The sequence below is a fragment of the Agelaius phoeniceus genome, chromosome 3, assembly GCF_051311805.1.
Source record: "Agelaius phoeniceus isolate bAgePho1 chromosome 3, bAgePho1.hap1, whole genome shotgun sequence".
NCBI classification, from domain to species: Eukaryota; Metazoa; Chordata; class Aves; order Passeriformes; family Icteridae; genus Agelaius; species Agelaius phoeniceus.
In genome coordinates this window covers 36,673,822-36,691,684 of record NC_135267.1, presented here as the reverse complement: position 1 = coordinate 36,691,684, position 17,863 = coordinate 36,673,822, and the positions used below count along the sequence as shown (strand labels likewise).

The 17,863-nt window shown below is 43.7% G+C and overlaps 1 long non-coding RNA gene across 1 annotated transcript in view; it reads right to left on the bottom strand.

Moving 5' to 3' along the window:
- Window positions 1–5,608: 5,608 nt before the first annotated feature.
- LOC143693535 (uncharacterized) overlaps window positions 5,609–17,863 on the bottom strand; it is a 104,083-nt gene continuing 91,828 nt past the window's right edge. Inside the window, exons 2-3 of the long non-coding RNA XR_013181296.1 lie at window positions 12,705–12,952; window positions 5,609–6,028 (exon numbers count right to left, since the gene is read on the bottom strand). This is a non-coding gene — a long non-coding RNA (uncharacterized LOC143693535). The remainder of the gene's footprint in view (window positions 6,029–12,704; window positions 12,953–17,863) is intronic.

Genomic DNA, 17,863 nt, shown 5'->3' with positions numbered 1-17,863 from the left:
TTATGCTTCAGTGCAGGATCTGGCAGCTTTTATTTGTAACATTGCTCCAAGCTTTGTCATGGGTCTCCCTCTCCACCTATTCTCAGAGATTTACACCCTTAACCCCTTAGAGTTTTCACAACAGGCCACACAGGCAGTCTGAAAGCTGCAGTGCTGGGTAGAGGTATCAGCAAGCTCTGAACAAATCTGCTGTGGTACTGAAGGCTGCCCAGACACAGCCATGGGGAGCTGATGTGGGATGCTCTGTCCTGCTCCTTCAAAACCCACAATGGTGCATCCTCCATTCCAGGTCTGAAACCACTGGTGGTACTTTGCTGACTCTTGCAGATGTGCTGTCCTTCACTCAGCACAGGCTGTCCCTGCAAGCTGCCTTGCCCTCCTCCTGTGTCTGTATTTAACCAACTTGTCAATCCACTCCCAGCTCCTCAGAAATGCGCTGCCACACCAGTGGGGAGATGACACTTGATGTCCCTCACCAAGAGCCAGTGATGTAAATCTCAGCCAGCACTGAGCTGGCTCCTGGGCATTGCCATCATCTGAACAAATAGTTCAGGTAGCCCTTGGAGAGATGGGAGCCATGTCCTGTTTGGCACTATCCAAAGCTCAGAGCCCATCCAAGGAAGTTGAGACACTTGGTTAGGGGTCAGCATGGTGCTTGATGAAATTGGTGCTGGATGCAACAGCAGAGAAAGAGCAAGAAGAGACTTGAGGAGAAAGTGAGACAACATGCATTTCCATAGGTCAGCTCTCCTCAGAGACATTAGAGGTTCATTGTAAGAGATATAAAAATAAATGTCAGATGGCTCTCTCTTGATTAATCAAGCTTGGCTTTGCTGTAGAGACATCTCCTTCAAATAGCCCTTTTTCCATTTGAAAGTCAAGGAAAAAGCCAGAGAGCATCTGACTCCTGAACAAGCAATACTGAAAGCAATTCAGGCTTATTTCTGTGGACATGCTTCCCCTATTATTTTAGCACAGCTGTGTAATCCCTGAGTAATTAAAACGTCTCCGCAAAGCTGCCACTCTCTTATGCCTTCTGATCTGTGTCAATGCTGATCTGTTCAGCTGTGTAGGAATATTAAGAGTGCCTGATATAGCTAAGTCTCTTCAGCTTTTATCCAAATGATCTCTTCAACATCAGCATCAGCTGAAGAGAAGGACAAATTCTTCTTTTAATGTAATTTCAGATTAACTGTTGCTTTGAATGCAATTTTAGTCTATTTACACCAGTCTGATAGCTATCAGCATTAAACAGCAGCAAAGCATTTCAAGAGGACATGAAGACATTTTTAAATACATCAAGGGATCAGAGGTAGCTGATTAAGAAACCCATTAATAATTTGATTGAATATGGAATTGTCAGTCACTCAAAGCAGCTGAGACCTCTGGAACCTAAAAACACAATTTAACAAGAAAAAACTGAGTAAAGAAGTGCAGTAAGTGACGAAATGAAGAACCCTGCATAAAAGCCACAGAAGGTCACCAAAGTCAACCAAGACAGGTCTGGACCATTTGCATTTTGTGGGGCATTCACTGCTCTGCAGACAGACAAGCTGCTCTGCTGTGACAATGCTGGGGCCAAAGAGACTTGGAACAGGCAGCTTTGGGGACACATGGGTTAGGACCATGTGAAAGAGAGAACAGTAAACACAAATACAGAATTTTGGTTAGAAGAAGAATCCAAAAAGCATCAAGGCAGAAAATAAGTACAAACAGAAGCAATGTGACTGGATGAGCAATGTGACAGAGCCTTGTGGAGGCAATTGGCAGCAATAAGAGCTCCCTCTGCAGCTCCCCTGTGCTTGGGCTAAACTCTCAGGAGATACCAATGCCATGCCCTCCCTGATGACTGTGTACAGCCATCCTTAGGGACCCTGCTTACACAGCACCACGTTTGGTCCTGGGTACAGGAGAGAAACCAGAGGAAAATATCAGCAGTAGACTGAGGAACTCTTGCAGAGCAGTGCACACAAAAGTGAGATACTGTCTGACAAGTCGTGGTAGGAAAATGCAAAACTGCAGGTAAATGTCAGATATATACATGCAGGACAGAAAGAGAATTATTAGAGTAATGTTGAGGTAACAACATGATTCTTGTTTTCTTGCTAAAAGTCCCAAGGCGCTCATCGCTTCACGCACATATCTGGGTTTACAGGGGACACTGGGGCACTCTAAAACTCTAAAGGCTACACAGGTAGGAGAGCCAGGCATGGGGACTATCCTAACTCTTTCCTACCACCACACTCCATGATTTCCCACACTGTGGGATGTGGAGCCAGTCTTGCTGAGCCCTCAGTGGGTGTCCTGAGGTGAGCAGGCAGAGCAGTGGTGTTCGCACGCAGACTTGCAGCAGTCATGCCTCCTGACTGCTCCCAGAGCCACGAGCTTGTCTTGCTGAGTTTCCTTCAGATGTCTCAAATCCATCTCTGCCTTGCATTATTAATTGCAGCATCCACAACCACATCAACTCTCATTTTCAGTACTAGTACTAAGCTACTTTCAGCAGCTTATTCTCAATGCCTGTCCCTTGGAAATGCATTTCTGGCCTGTTAACCCTTTCATTGCTTCTGAAACTCAGCAGATATCCTAGAGGCTGTGGAACTTCTTTTCAGCACATGTCATTTTCCACCCTGGAAAAATGTGGGATATGCACCTGTAAGTCCTTAATATCCAGGAGATAGCCCAAAGAGTGACTGAGCAGTGACCACTCCTCTGAGACACCAAGGTCTGAGCTTTCCCACTGCATTTCCTCGTGTAGGTCTGTCCCTGTGCTTTGTGGCCACCCAACAGACTGGCTGGGGGTGCAGGATCAGACCACCTGCTCACTCAGGAGAGCTCTTTTGCACAGCACTAACTCTGAGAGCAGAGACACTCATGTCACTCATGCTCCAAATAAGAGGCTGGGTGTCAGTCTTGAATTACTCCTATATTACTCCCAGGTGCCCCCACTAACAATGGTCCTGAGTTGATCTTGTTCTTCAGTACCCTCTGGATCCACAATCCTTCGCTTCTACAGCAGAGGGGTTTAGATATGACAAAGATCATACATGTGAAAATACACCCCTCTTAGAAGAAAAAAAAAAGCACATATAAATATTTATATAAAATTTATAAAGACAAAATGAACAAGACCTTTTCTCATCACACAAAACACTGCTTTCCACACCATGGGCAGGCTGTCCTGTTCACAGGATACACAGTGGAGCAGGCAGGGGAAAACAGAGCAGGTGTCTCATCTGCAGGGAGGGCACCGAAGGATTTGTGAGGCCAAGGAATGCCCACTTGTGCCCAGGGATCCTGTAGGGAGCAACATGGCTACAAACTGCTGTAGCAGCAGCCCTTGACACCCTCAACCACAGTAGCTGCTGCAGTGTGTCCTTGGGTTCACAGTGCCTCTGGGAAGAAGGACATGCACTGAGCACCAGTGAAACAGTGCTTGGTTTGGGCTGTGTTTCTGTCTGGAGGGAGTGAGACAGCAAAACTCAATTAGCACAAGCTCTAAGCATGGATGCTTTCAACTCCAGTGGCCCCTGATTCAATTGGTGCCATCTACCCAGGCATCAGCTGTAACCTACCTTTCCCTCCAGAGAGTAAGGAAAGGTTTGTATGAGCAATCAGGAGCAGCAATTTTCCTTGACAGAAAAAGTCTGGAAAACAAAGAACTTTGTGGCTGGTATGCAGGGGTGTCCTGTTCCAGGTCTTGCTTTCTAGAGCACACATCTGCATTCACTTCACCTTCCACATCTCAGCCTTTCCCAAGCCCTCAGCATCCTCCTTGCACCCTCCTTTTTTCCTACCCTTGATTTGCCAGGACACGCCCAGGGAAGCTGTACACATACTGTCTGCTCCTTTGAACTAAATGTTTAATAGCTTTCATATCAAGGAAAGCACTTTTCCCTGTCTTGCCTTCTCCTCTATTTTTCCAGTATTTGCATTATCCCTTCTCCATTTATTATGACTCACTGTTAACTTGAGACCACTGGCTGCCTCTCCCTCCCCTTTGCCCAGGAACTCCTTACATAAATCATTGGGATTGCTGAATAAAAAAAACCTCAAAATCAAACAAAAAATTAACATGCATAGATTTATTGCTGCTTTTATTTTCTCAATGCACAGACAAATTAATATTATGGAGATTAGGTCCCTTTGCTCAGCTTTCCCCAGCACAGTGCAATATGACAAGAAAATCCCTGTCCTGTGAAAAAAAAAAAAAAGGAAAAAAGACTGGATAAACTCTGCTATTGTACAATCACAAGATCCTGAGGAAAGAGGATTATTAAAGTAGAACACAATGTGAAATGTAATCAATACAAAGACAGACTAAGATGACACTGAATTGCAGAGGGACAACATCTCTTCTGTATATGATGTGTGGCAGGTAAGCCAGGGAAGGGCTGCTGCAAGCCTCATGAGTTTAGAAAAACTGTGTGTGTTTTCCTGGACTCTGAGCTATTCACAATGTCCATTTTACAAGGAGGGAGAGAGAAAGTTGAACAAGTCTTTAAGAGTCGTCCTCTTTTCAAATCAACTCAAAGCAGAGTCTTTGTCAAGCTGACAGGACCTTATTACTAGGTGGAATCATTGAGAGTTACAAAAAACATTTGTAACCAGAATCTTCCATAGAAACACATAAAGAGCATCTGAACTACTCCACAGACAGTAGGGATGCCAAAATACTTTGCTGTTTTTCTGACTTGTGTACAAGAGAGGAAATTTTAAAACTGTTTTTCATGAATCTAAAAAAGTTACAAAGTGAGGGGTCTGTCTAGGTAGCTGCATGCCTTCAACCTCCCCCATGCAACAATTTCTGGGAAACATAAGGACCTTTGGTAAGTTTTTCAAATTAGTAAGTCTGTGAGAACTGTGGACAAATAGCCCCTTCAATCCAAAACTTTCTTCCTCCCAAATTTATTTTCTTCTGTGAATAAATCTACAGACACTTTTACAAATGGAAAGTCAAGTTATATAGTGAAAGTCCTACACAAGCTTACAGAAGGCCTTTAAACCAAGTTCAGTCTTCTGTACTCTATTTAACCCAAGACTGACAAAGCATTTAAAGTAAATCCAAGGGAAAGATTAATCAGTGGGCCACTAATGTACATGAAGGTAGTCTGAGAGTACTGGAAAGGTTCTTAAGTTTGTTGAAGACTTTATCTACCTCTTATACTTCTGAACAGACAGATTTAGAGCCAGGCATTTCAAACAATTTAACTTCTTTAGCCTAAAATGATCATCTAGGTTCTTTCTGCAACCATGGAGAGAAAAACAGACAATACGAACATCTGCCAGAGACATCTCTGTTAGTATAGGGTGAATTACTCTCATATGTTAATTCCTATTTTTTTCAACACACATTCAGTTTTCAAGGGAGCCATGACAGAGTGATGAAGGCTGGGACAGTCTGCTTGATCCCTGCAGAGCTGAGGGAATGAGGGCTATGGGCTGAATAACAGGACAGGCACTCAGGCAATGTAGACCAGCCCAAGGCTCAGTGCAGAGGAAAGCAGTGGCACCAGGCTGTCCATGAGGAGCTCCAAAAATGTCTCTCCGGGCCCTTGCACTGTGGTCACCTCAGGACGGCTCTCAGTTCAAGCCCCTTCTTCCTTTAGAGCACACAGGTTCATACCCAAGGCTCACTGCAGCCTCCAGCCATCCCCACGTATTTGGGCTCAGCTGTTCAGGGCCTGGTTTTCAGGGTGTCACACCTACAACTGTGTTGCTCCCAATTCTAAAAGTCTGGCCCTAAATGCACATCCACTGCCTGATAGACAGGATCAAAGGAGTGATATCCTACTGGGTTGTACTGGCATATGAGAATGAGCTTCATCACCAGCCTGTGCAAACATCCCTTTTGAGGAAAGGCCATGCCTCAGATTTTGGTCAAGTTGCCACAGAAGTTCTGGGAGGCTTCACCAAGTAGGGCTTCTCAAGAACTATATTCATCTTGGATTTCCAGGCTTCTGACTCCTCACTTTATTTTGTTTCTTAGAGCATTATATTATCTTCCCAAGTCATTCATCCACTTGATCTGCAAAGATTTTATCAGTGAATTAGCCCAGAATGGCAATTTCCACCTTGAAAATGCTTTAATGTTCTAATCCTTCAAACATCTTCAAAGCCATTTAATCACAATGATTCTGGGAGATAGATGAGTAGAAATCCTAATTTATTTGCAAAGAATTTGAGTTTCTCTCCAAGAAGTTCAAGCTCAGGTGCTGTCTCCACCCTGGACACTCCAATATCCCATGTATCAGCTTCCCTGTGGACCCGGACACCCAGCTCATGCACGTGGCCATCTGAGTAGGTTTACCATTGTGTTTGGGGACCCATATAGGAATTGCCTCCCTTGCTTGCCTAAAATTCCACTGATGTGGACATAAGACACAATCTCTGAAGCTTTTTTCCTCAATCTGCCAGTATAAATCCTTCTCCCATTAGGTGTTATCAGCAGGACCAGCTAAGTGGTGAGATATCACCCTGGAACTGAGGGAACCAAGTTCACCCCTGTTGCACTTAACTAAATGGCAGCTCCGCCCACACACTCTAAAGTGGAATTTTGCTGCAGGTAAAAATCAAGCTGTGCCTCTGTCCTCTGCTCCCCCCCCCCATCTCATGCAGTTTAAGATGACAGTTCAGCGTATGGAAGTTATTATGGGATGCCTGTGCATCATGGTTGCTGGTCTGGACCACTGCTGTTCTTCTCCTACACGCACAACACACCCATGCACACACAGAAAAGCTGCTGAATGCTTATATAATCTGATGTGTCAACAAAGCCCCTGCCAACTCTCCTACGTCTGGGGACTTTAAGTGGTTTCAACTTGTCCCAGACAGAGCATTTCAAACATGTGAAAAGTTCCCCTTCAAGTCTACCCAAAGCCAGCCCATCCAAACCCATACTGATTCTTGCTGTGTAAGTGGGAGAACACAACAAGTTCAGTTGTTGCTAAACTTGGGAAAGCTCAGACTGGCAGCCCTGCCTGCTGCTAGACCCCCATCCTCCCATGGATGTGCAGCACAGCCAGCACTGTGTCTGTGTCTGTGTCTGAGCAGTCACATGGCATCCATCTGTCAGGTGGGTGTCTGAGCACTCTCTTTGAGAGGCTGAGGGCTGCATGAGACAGCTACAGCTGACAGGGCACCACTGCTGCATCTCTGAGTGACAGCCCTTTGGTACAACAGTCTCATGGACAGGGAGTATCTATAATTTTTTATGCAAAAAGTTGTGGTCAGGTGATGGCAAAAGTTTATAAATCTGTATGTAACTTAGTTCTGGTTTTGTCTTCCCAGTGTTATGAGAGGTGGGGTCCCTTGTGATGCCTGATGTCTTTTGTCAGGCATGTCCTCATGTCTGATGCTGGTGGGGGCTGTATGCCAGCACTGCCTGACACAGCTCTCAGCCTGGTTACTGATATGGAGAAGTCAAGTCGATTCACCTTTAGATCCTGCCAAAGCAGGAGGATGTGAGTATACAGCAGGACACCCCCTTCCTAGGAGACAAATGTCTTAGCATGTTAGGTGGTGGAATATCCGGACTTTTAATGTTGCAAAGCTACCTTTGTATTAAAGGTATTTTAAAAATTTGTTTTAAATGCACCATGGCCACATGTATTTTAGCCCACAGAATTAGCAAAGATTAACTTCAATGGTATTGTTTGCTTAATTGCTTCGCTGAACTGTAACTTGATGAAATTCCAGACTGAAGAGCTTAAAGCCCATAGGCATCCAGAAAACAAAATTCAGTTTCAAAAGAAAGTTATCAACATTCAGCTATCTCCCATATTGGGACAAGTTTGAGGGAGTTTTTGCTTTTTTAAGTTTAACAATTACAGCCCTGCAAGACACAGAGAAGGACAGACAACCTCTGACCTCTCGGTAGCCAAACCATCCAGGTAATCAACCTAAAACATGGGAGATTCAAATAACCAGGGTTAAAGAAAGCAAAGAAACTTGGGACCATGAAGACCTCTAACCACTGGGCTCCATATACTGTCTTAAACAAAAATCCTCTTCTAGACTCTGCAAGTCTGCATCAAGCTTTGCACAGTTCTTTAAAATGGCTGTACTTTGATCAGATGGAAAAAACTGTCATTAAACACTTAAGACTCCTTCAAAAAAGAAAATAAATCTGTTTTGAACAAAGGGCCCCAGCCATAATGCTCCTTCCTGTGCCAGTGTGAGTGCTTGGAAAGGTGCAGGCTCCTGTGGTAATGTCAAAGCCCTCTCTACCTGCAGTGCACCTGCGGAAGGACCTCCTTCCAGAGTGGCATCTCAGCCCTGCAGCTGTGCAAAAGATGCTCTGGCAGGTCTGCAATTAACCCCTTCCCACCTGAGGAGGATCCCTGGCCCCTTCTGCCCTGGGCCTGTGCCATCTTAGGAGTCTGAGGTAGGTGAGCAGGTCAAGTCAAGCAGAGACATCAGACAGTTTGACAGAAAAATGATGACTCCTGGCTTCAACATTGAAAAAGGTCCATGAGCTAGCAAGATAATGAAGCTATTAATGAAAAGAAACATCATGCTGAGGCAGAAACCCATATGTGGATATGATTCATATATTTGAAAGGTCTAGAGTAGAATTTCAGTAAGATAAGCACAGCTTCCACATTCAGACTAAAGTGACTGGCATCGCTGCCCAAAATGTAAGAAAAAAAATCATGGTTTTGTTGAGTCATTTTTCAGCCCACTGAACACATGCTCCACAGCTCCTGCACAGAGGCAAAAATACACCCTGTGTACACACTGTCTTTATGACCCCTCTTCTCCCTCCCTCCCTCCCTCCACATCCTGCACCTCAGAGTTTATTACAGAGGTAATGGTTTCAAAATCATTCCATAGAGATAAATCTCAGTGTGTGCAGTGTTACACTGGCTTGTGTGCCCAATTACCACTCAAGAATGTGCTAAATTATTCCATGGAAAGAATGAATGCTCCTCTTTCCTGTTTACTTTTCAGTATGTGAATATTTATTTTCTCGTGTCAATAATTACTCTAATGTTTCGGAACACTCCATTTAAAACTGGCTTTCATTCATAGAGAGAGTCATTCACAGAGAGAGCCATTTTTGAATGATAATGAGGCAATCAATGTTTTTAAAGGATCTTATTTTTCAAGTGAAAATAAGCACAATTTTACAATTTCTTCTCAAAATACAGGCTAATTTTTCAAGAAGCTTAAAGGAAATACCAATGCCACTGTAAGCATGTGATGTAATTTTCTAAGCTTTTATTTTCAAGACTAATTAATGATCTGGATATCTCAAAATACTTAATTTGAATCTAACAAGAAGGAGATTTAAATTCAGGCTGTTTCCAGTGTTTTTACCAATGCAGAATATTTATCATTCTCCTTCCACTTTATCTGAGCTGTGCTGGCATTGCAGGACCTAGAAGGGGGGTTAAAACTCTTCAGATTTTATGCTCAAAACCTTCAAAAATAACCTTGATGACGGAAGAAAAGTGGGATTTATTTCTGTTAGAAAGGCACTGTAGCACGCATGGGCTAAACTTCACAACCCAAATCTCTTTTTAAATCTGGAGTCATATGCAGATGGAGTCAGGCAGCTGCTTACAGATTAAATGGATACAGATTTGTCCCTCTGTATGACTTGGTGACTGATAGGAGCATTCAGAGACAATTGAGATGAGATCCTGGCCAAAGGTCCTGGGCTATTAAGAGCAGTGACTTCCCCCACACAAGGCCTGGGGAAGCATCAATATGAACACAGGTGGCCAGACCATGTCAACATGGGGTTTCTGGTTTAATGTGCCACAGGACAGCCTGCAACACACTGTGCTTCCCTGCTCACCCCCACCTGGAGTCATTGCTCCTGCTGATAGAAGGGAAACTCTCCATGAGTCAAATGGCAATAAGAAATAGAAGTATGTCTTGTGAGAGCAGATCCTGGAAGGACTGTGACCTGATTCAAACAAACCCACACATACTCTCTCATTCCTGGGATTGGGTATTGCAGTGGCACAGCAGTCATGAGCAGCAAACATTGAAAAGGCAGAACATAAGGGTAAAGGTCTAAACAATGCCTTCAGGAATAATGCTGTCTGCTTTGTTGGCTTCGTTTGAAATTCAGTCAAGAGAGTAGAGCAAGAGAATAACATGATGCTCCACTACAGGGTTTGCTCCTTGCAGGGGAGAAGCAGCAGAAGACCAGTAGGAACCCTCAAGAATAGTTTGTGTGGTGGTTGTGGTTCATACTAGACAGGAATCTGGACCTGGTCCTATGCCAAAAGCTCCACAGCAGACATTTGACATGTATTTAATGAAAATACAAAACAAACTCCACCACTGGTGTGGAGTTTTGGCTTAACCACTTCTCATTAGATGATCCCAAGTGTTTTAATGTGCTGTATTACTTGAGCTCTGAGCTGACTAAATATTTGTGCTTTCTTGTCAGCTTATTATAAAGTTTGCAACTAAGGAGCACTTGAAGTAGTTCTTGTCAATATGTTTGTACTTCCTTCCTACCTATTTGTCAAAATTTAAAGGAAGGCTCCCCTCAATTGTAAATGTGCAGTGGGATACATTACTCATCATGTGTCGAAGACACATTTTAATACAAGAGTATTGCAGAGATACTGCTGGAAATCCTGGAGTCCCTGCACTAAAGTACATCCCTACAGTAATGCACACCTTGCACTTGTCAGGCTTCTGTAAACTAGACTAGCTTTGAAGGGCAGTAAAAATTAAAGCACAAATAAAGGTGTACTGCATCTGTGTTCTCCTCTGTTAGAGAGTTTGTACCTCAGTTCAGGGGTAATGCAACTATTTGTGCATTGGAATTGATTGCAATAACACTTATGTGCACTGACAGGTAATCTACCCAGGGGCTGGTAAGATGATAATATCTTAATTTAAAATTCTTACATAAATTCAATAGGACAATTACTTGAGGACAATTAGTAGAGAACCTGCTAAGGGGACTAAGTCAGTAACTGGTCTTAATGGTAGAAAAACAAGAGAAAATAATAGAAACACTGGGAAAAAGGAGAAAGAGGAAGAGAAACCACCAGCAGTGGTGTGCTCATGCCAGCTGTTGCCAAGGTGCCTTGATCCTCAAACACCATTCTGGACAGTGCTGTCCACCCCTGGTAATCTCAGTGTGATCCTGATCAGAAGGGGATCTCCATCAAAGGCAGCCCAACACCTTAAGGGATGGGGTTTGCACTCACATCCTGCTTGTACTCTGCCTCCATTTTAGAAGTGGAAGGGCAGAGGACATCCATGGAGCACATATTCTCCTTGTGAAAAATTATGTATGTCAATGTTTCTTGAATAACTGAGCCAGCACAGCATGTTTGCACTAGATCAGCACTTTGCATCACAGAGAGCAGCGTTTTCAAAGCTCTGTGAGCAGCCTTTCTGACACACTTGCCTGTCATGGCTTCTCTCCCAGCAATGCTATTAATACTGCTGCATGGGCAGGCTTAAATCACAGCAGAATTGCAGGTGTGGACACAAATTACAGCAGTTACTGACAGACAAATAAAGAACATACTCTTGTGATCTGAAAGTCCACTCAGCAGAGGCACAGTCAGTATTAAAAACTCTTTGCTTAAGAAGCTCCCAATTGTATTAGATGATTTGGGTGAAATTCAGTTTTCCTGAAGTCAGCAGGAACGTTGCCAAGGTTGTCAGTGAGGACTTAATTTTGCAGCCTGGCTTTGAAAACCTTGTTCCCTTTGTTAACACTGGAATTTGGCTGCTGAAAAGAGCCACTTTGGTTCTAGGCAGCCAATTTCTTTTCGTTGTGGCTGCTGCTTAGCAAATGCACATCAGCCACAACATCCTGACCACAACATCCCATTGTAAATGGAGAAATAAATGATAAGCAGTACAAGCAAAGCTGCTTCTCCCAAAAGATTTTAACTCCAGCCCAATGACAGCTAATTCTTTGCCTTACAGCCCATCCCTGCTCATGAGCCTTGTGTTAGGGGCATTGTATACCCCACATCCACCAAACAGAGAGCAGCTCTGCTTCTGTAATTAGGTTTCTTTATTCAACATGACTTAACAATCAGACAAGGAGGTGGGTAAAATATTACATCTTTCTTTGAGGATCTAACATGTAATATATATGTACCTAATAATCTGGGTACACCATGCTAAAGTACTCAAACATGCATCATTGGAGTTTGGCTTGATTTGGTTTCTTTTGACCAAATATTTACTGCCAGAAATATGGCTAAACCCCAGACTTCTTGACTTCACCTCCAGGCTATCAAAACCAAATCAACAAATCATCTTCCTGCATCCTATTAACTCACCAGAGCTCTAGTTTCCCTCTTGATTAAACAACATTTCCCCAGGAAACACACTCTAGTTTCACTTGTGTACTGTGTGGTTTAGGGTCTGTTCAAGCAATTGAACTAGATCAGCTGGTTCTTCATAGCTGCTAAGCATGAAACCCAGGCTCTGGCAGGATGGCACTGGCACTCTCTGAGTGGAGACCTGCCTGCTGGTGATCCCTCAGCAAGATCAAAGTCAGGGGACAGCGTGCCTCCAACAACCAGCCATTAGTGATCTCATTATGTCTGATGTGCCTTTCATGCTCAAAGCCTGAGCTTGCACTGACATTGCTGATGCTAGGAGAGCGGCCTCCCTTAGCAAACAGTGTGCAGGAGAAGCAGATTAATGTTCAGGCTGTTTTCTCCAGACCAGCTTTATTCTGGCTCTGAGGACTTGACACCCACCAGAAACAGGAACACGCTCTGCTCGTTCTGTCCATGTGGAAGGAGTGTGGCCTATGGCACCCAACATGATTCCTTGGTGGCAACCACGTCCCTGGAGGTGGGGACTAGCAGGAGCTTCACTCGGAAGTGAATTCTGGGTGGACTACAATGCTGGCACAGATGCATTAATGATCCTTAGTCATTCCAGGATTCACAGCTGCTCTGTGATCTTCATTAAACCACAGAATCTTTTCGCCTCTGTTCCCCACCTGCAAAAGAGGATTATGGTGCTTCTTTGAGAATATATTCACTAGTACTTCTTTGAGGATACATTCACTAATGCTTCCAAAAGACACTTGAAAACTGTGACGATGAACATTCAAGAGTAGAAGACATTTCAGCCTCGCATTTCTGCAGAGGTTAACACACAAATTTACTCTGCTATCTGGTCCTTTAGTCCAGCCAGTCTATGATGAATAACACTGAAGAGGGTAATCTTTTGTATTTTTCCAATATTCATTAGAATTTCTGAATCCCCTGAAACATACCATGCTGGTTGAAGCTGCCAGTCTTCTGAAGCACTTCTGAAGAGCTTGAAAGCATTTTGAGTGCAGCTACTGGGTTTCAGTCCTCATATCAGGGCCTCCAATGTTCTCCCATCCTACATTCCACTTGTGATCATTGTTACTGGCTGAGTGGTGGAGGTTTTGTACCCACAGATACTTCTCCAGCTTTCTCTGAGACAGATAATTGGAGTGTGCAATTAAGTGCTACTGACAGCAGCTTTGGAATTGAAAGTGTTTTGGGTCAACATCTATCAATTCCAGCAGAACAAAGACTACGAGGATTCACACATAAGGTGCAAATGACCCAAGGATTTTGAGAAGACTTTTAATGATATGTTCCATACTTGCTCTCCATTTCTATCCTTGCTGCTTGTACACTCACTGCCAGAAAACCAGTTAGCTGCTCTCAAAGGGAAAGGGAATAGTCCAAAACTCACAGAAAAGGCCACAGAGAAAATCCACACTGCCTTCCCAACACAGCATCTCAGGCATGGTAGGACAGGGAATAAAGCTATTACTGGCCTCAGTTCACTCTCCCAGCTACATCAGTTTGTTTGAGACAGGAAAGCAGACACCCACACACTTGTTCATACTGAGTTTGTAGCAAAATGGACACAGAGCTCTCAGTCCTCCACCTCTGAAGACACAGAGGAAGAAAAGTCTGCTCACAACATCCAAGAGTGAGCCTTCCTCCTGTCCACACCACCTCACATGCCACTGCCATGCTGGGGTGAGGCCAGGCAGCCCAGTGTTGGAAAATCCTGGATTTTTTCAAGATGCAGGTTTGGAAGATGTCCTCTATTCTCTAACAGGAAAAGAGGGAAAACTAATTGCCAGAGTAACTGGAGCTGTTTAAGACATAAAGAAAGCTGTGCACATTTGATGATACCTAGGGGCAGAGACCTTGGCAGCAGTGTCTCTCAAGGCCATTGTCACACACCACACTGCACACAGCAGTGGGGATCCAGTCTTCTCCATGCAAGGAAACAGGCTGCAGGACACAGCTCCACAGCTCCTGCACGGGTGGGAAAGGGGAGTAACAAATTATGTGTATGCATAACACATAAGAGATTTATGGAGATCAAGAGTTCTACAGACACACCGGGTATTTGAGGTCTCAACATAGCCTGCAGAGAGACAGCCCCAGGGGCCAGTACATCCTAAAATAAACCCTTTAGATCCCTGCTCAGTGGGGTCACTCCCCAGGCTGCCCTATCAACATCAGCTGGACTCACACTCACAGCTGGACCCAACAGGATTTAAAGGCTGCTGCACATGCAGGCTCCTACTCTACGGTCAGTTCTAGACTGAAACCCTGCCCAGGTGTCAGGGTGCCTGTACTCAGACTGCAAATTACTTTCCTGGCCTGGTCTCACCCTCTCATCTATCTGCTGCTGTTGATGGATGAGACTGGCAAAGTCTTCAGGCTCAGGTTCACTAGCTAATGCCTCATCCTTCAGTAAAATGAATATGAGGACAAAAACTTGGCACAGAAACCAAAGGGCAATATTCTTTTACGTGAATCTGATTTCTGGACTAAAAGCACCTTTCAGCCTTCTGCATTTTATGGTAGCAATTTATTTTTCTCTGTGCAACCCACACAAGTGGTAGGCTCTTCAAAACTATTATCAGTAAAGTGCCTTTCTCTTAACACATTAAAATCCTTCCATTTCTAATACTTGCCTCTTTTATAATTTAATGGTGCCCAAATCAGTGATTGCCAACAGAAGCAGAACAGAAACACAAGCTGACAGTCACTATAGAGAAGCAGCTAACTAATGTTTCACCTTAAATAAGGTGACAGGAGAAATCACCACGATATAGATAAAACCCAAAGCAGAACAGCTACACAAAAGCAATCATTAATTTGGAGTCCAGCTTCTGACATCTGCACTTCTGGACCAAGTGCCTGGGCCCAGCCATTCCACACATTTCCAGGGAATGGAGTTGCTCACACCCTCAAATGGTAGTCACAGCAAAAGGAGAGTAAAGCTCCTTAAATCCCAGCTGGCTGACAGGGGTTTACCACAGAGATGGTGTTATCTAATAGCCTTGGTGACGTCAAAGAGGAGCAGCAAGATGGACTAACAGGCATGTGCTGCCCTCCTGGAGGCGAGCCCTTGGCATCCGTGCTTGAGCGTGGCTGTGGGGCCAGAGACTGCTCTGGAGGAGATCCAGAAATGTGGATAGGATATGGCCAGTACAGGCTACAGAGCTCACTGCAACTTTCCATCCCACAATGGTTGAATTTATCTTCAGGTCTGGGTTTCTTGTGAAAAAAAATTATGCATTTGTGACAACTGCCCTGGCACCTGCCTTCAGCCCTAAAGCCTAACAGCATCAGCCACCTTTATTTCTCTTTTCCTCTGCCTTTTGGCTCTTCACATCTCATGAGATTGGTGATCATGAGGGGGAAACCATGACAAGCCAGGCCAAATTCCTGAGACACAACTCAGACTGTGGTGGGCTATGAGCTTTTCAGACTGGAAAGTTGCCACCTGAGCAACTTGAGTGCAAGCAGGCTGCTACTGCAAGCCAGGCTACAGAATGTTTTCCAGGACCTTCCTATTTGGAAGCCCCTCCAAATACTCTTTGTCCTTGAGAAGCTTTCCATATCCATGTGGCACAACCAGTAGTCACCTAAAAAAGTCTTCCAGTTCACTCCTGTGACTATTTGGCAGCTTCCAGGAAGGCAAACTTCAGCATCTCATCACTACCACTGAATTTTTAAAAGCTGCTGAGCTACTTTATCCTTGAACAAATCCAGGAAAAATTATAATAACCATTGATTATAATTCTTGTGTGAGGGTCAATGCACCCGTGGCATTGTAACCTCATTTACTGATTCAGTGCATGAATAATTCAACTTTTTAATGCAAAATTTGTATGTTTCAATCGTTCTTGAGCTTCACAGATACAGTAAGCTTGCTGAGGCTTTAACCTAAGCTACACTCATCTGCATTTTTTATTTACCACATTCACTATTAAACCAAAATTATCTTCAAGCATTGAACTGCCTTGCAAAGTTATCACAGCTGGCAATCTCAAAATAAATCTTTAGAACAATAAGAGATGTTGGTTCCTGAGTATCTGTCCTAGGGGAATTCTTTTTGAAGAGTAGCATAGCCCATAGGGGTTTTTTTGCTACAGTAGAATAGTCCAGTGTCTTTTTAAAAAATTTAAAAATTGGATTTTGCAAGTATTCTCATAGCTGAAAGCTGACAAGTAAAGCTAAACACAGCTGCCTTTCTCACTGGAGATCTAAATAGCAAAATACCAGCAGCAAGTCCTTCTCCCATTCAAGCCAGAAAGCCTTAACTGAGGGTAAGATTTCACCCCACATTTTTGAAGCAGATTCTAAACTGTCAAATTCTCTCTCTCACAGAACTAGTCTGTCTGTCTCTCTCTGAATCTACACATGCACAAATAAACATTTCCTTATGGTCTCGCACAGCACCCTTTTAACTTCTGTTTTCAGTCTAAGAGGGCAGAGTCTTAGTAAATGTCATTATTTCACTGTAGTATTTCCTATCAAAAGATCTATCTTGAGCAATTAAATCTTCCACTCTATTTTATTCTATTCAAGGACGTGCTTTTTGCTGCCAAGAGTTTAAAAATATACTTATCAATCTAAATGTTTATTTTGGAGGCACTGGGTTAATAATTTCCCCTGCCTCTCACTTTGTATCTATATTTCTTTCACACAAAACTGGGAAAAAAAAACAGGAATTGCAAGAGGAGTTTTAAACACCTCCTTTCCCCATCAGCCATCTCTACTCTAAATGTCATCTGCAACATGTTTACAACCTAATAGTATCACTATTCCTAGTGGGAAACTCCAGATGTTGTTGCAAAGTCCTTTCAAATCCCACAGCACTTGTGCTGCTGCCCTCTCAGATCTGTCCCTCAGCTGATAGAGGAAAGAAGGGGAAGGAGCAGGCACTGCCATCAGTTTTCCCACAAGATGCAGATCCTTGGTTCTCCAGAGCATGCAGGATGCAAACAGTGTGTTGTACCATTACTACGTAAATGTTAGGAGTGGTCTCAAACTGCTGAGCACCTCCTAAGGTGTGGTATAAAGCACACAAAACAGAGGGACACACAAAGCCTCTTAGTCCATTCAGCTGCTCAAAGGAGATGGGGCTAATCTATAACAAAAATCAACCTTGTTAACAAAATTCACATTTAGTTTGGATAAAGGCTGCCTCAGGATCAGGAAGGTGGTTCCTCAGCCTTTGTGTTCCAGTGTGCTTGCTCACAGAGCAGAAACCAAATCTTATGGCTTGAAGAAAATCACTGGCAGGATTCAGTAAAGCACTGTTGTTTTCCAGTTAGACAGACAGTGCCAGGTGCTACAGGGATGGATCAGTGATAAGCATTGCTGGCACTGAGAGAAAAAGGCAAAATTACTATTGGTGCACCTTCTTGTTCTTTGTATTCCTTTACTGAAGAAGCTTTCCTGAAATTGTCTATTATGTATGTTATGTGCCACAGGGCCATCTCTTCCAGCCACCTTCTAAAGAGTCTCTGACACTGTATTTCAACAAAAACCTGCAATCAGCATCTTAGCCAGCTCTGTTTGCAAGTTCAGCACAGTCATCTGCTTAATTTTGA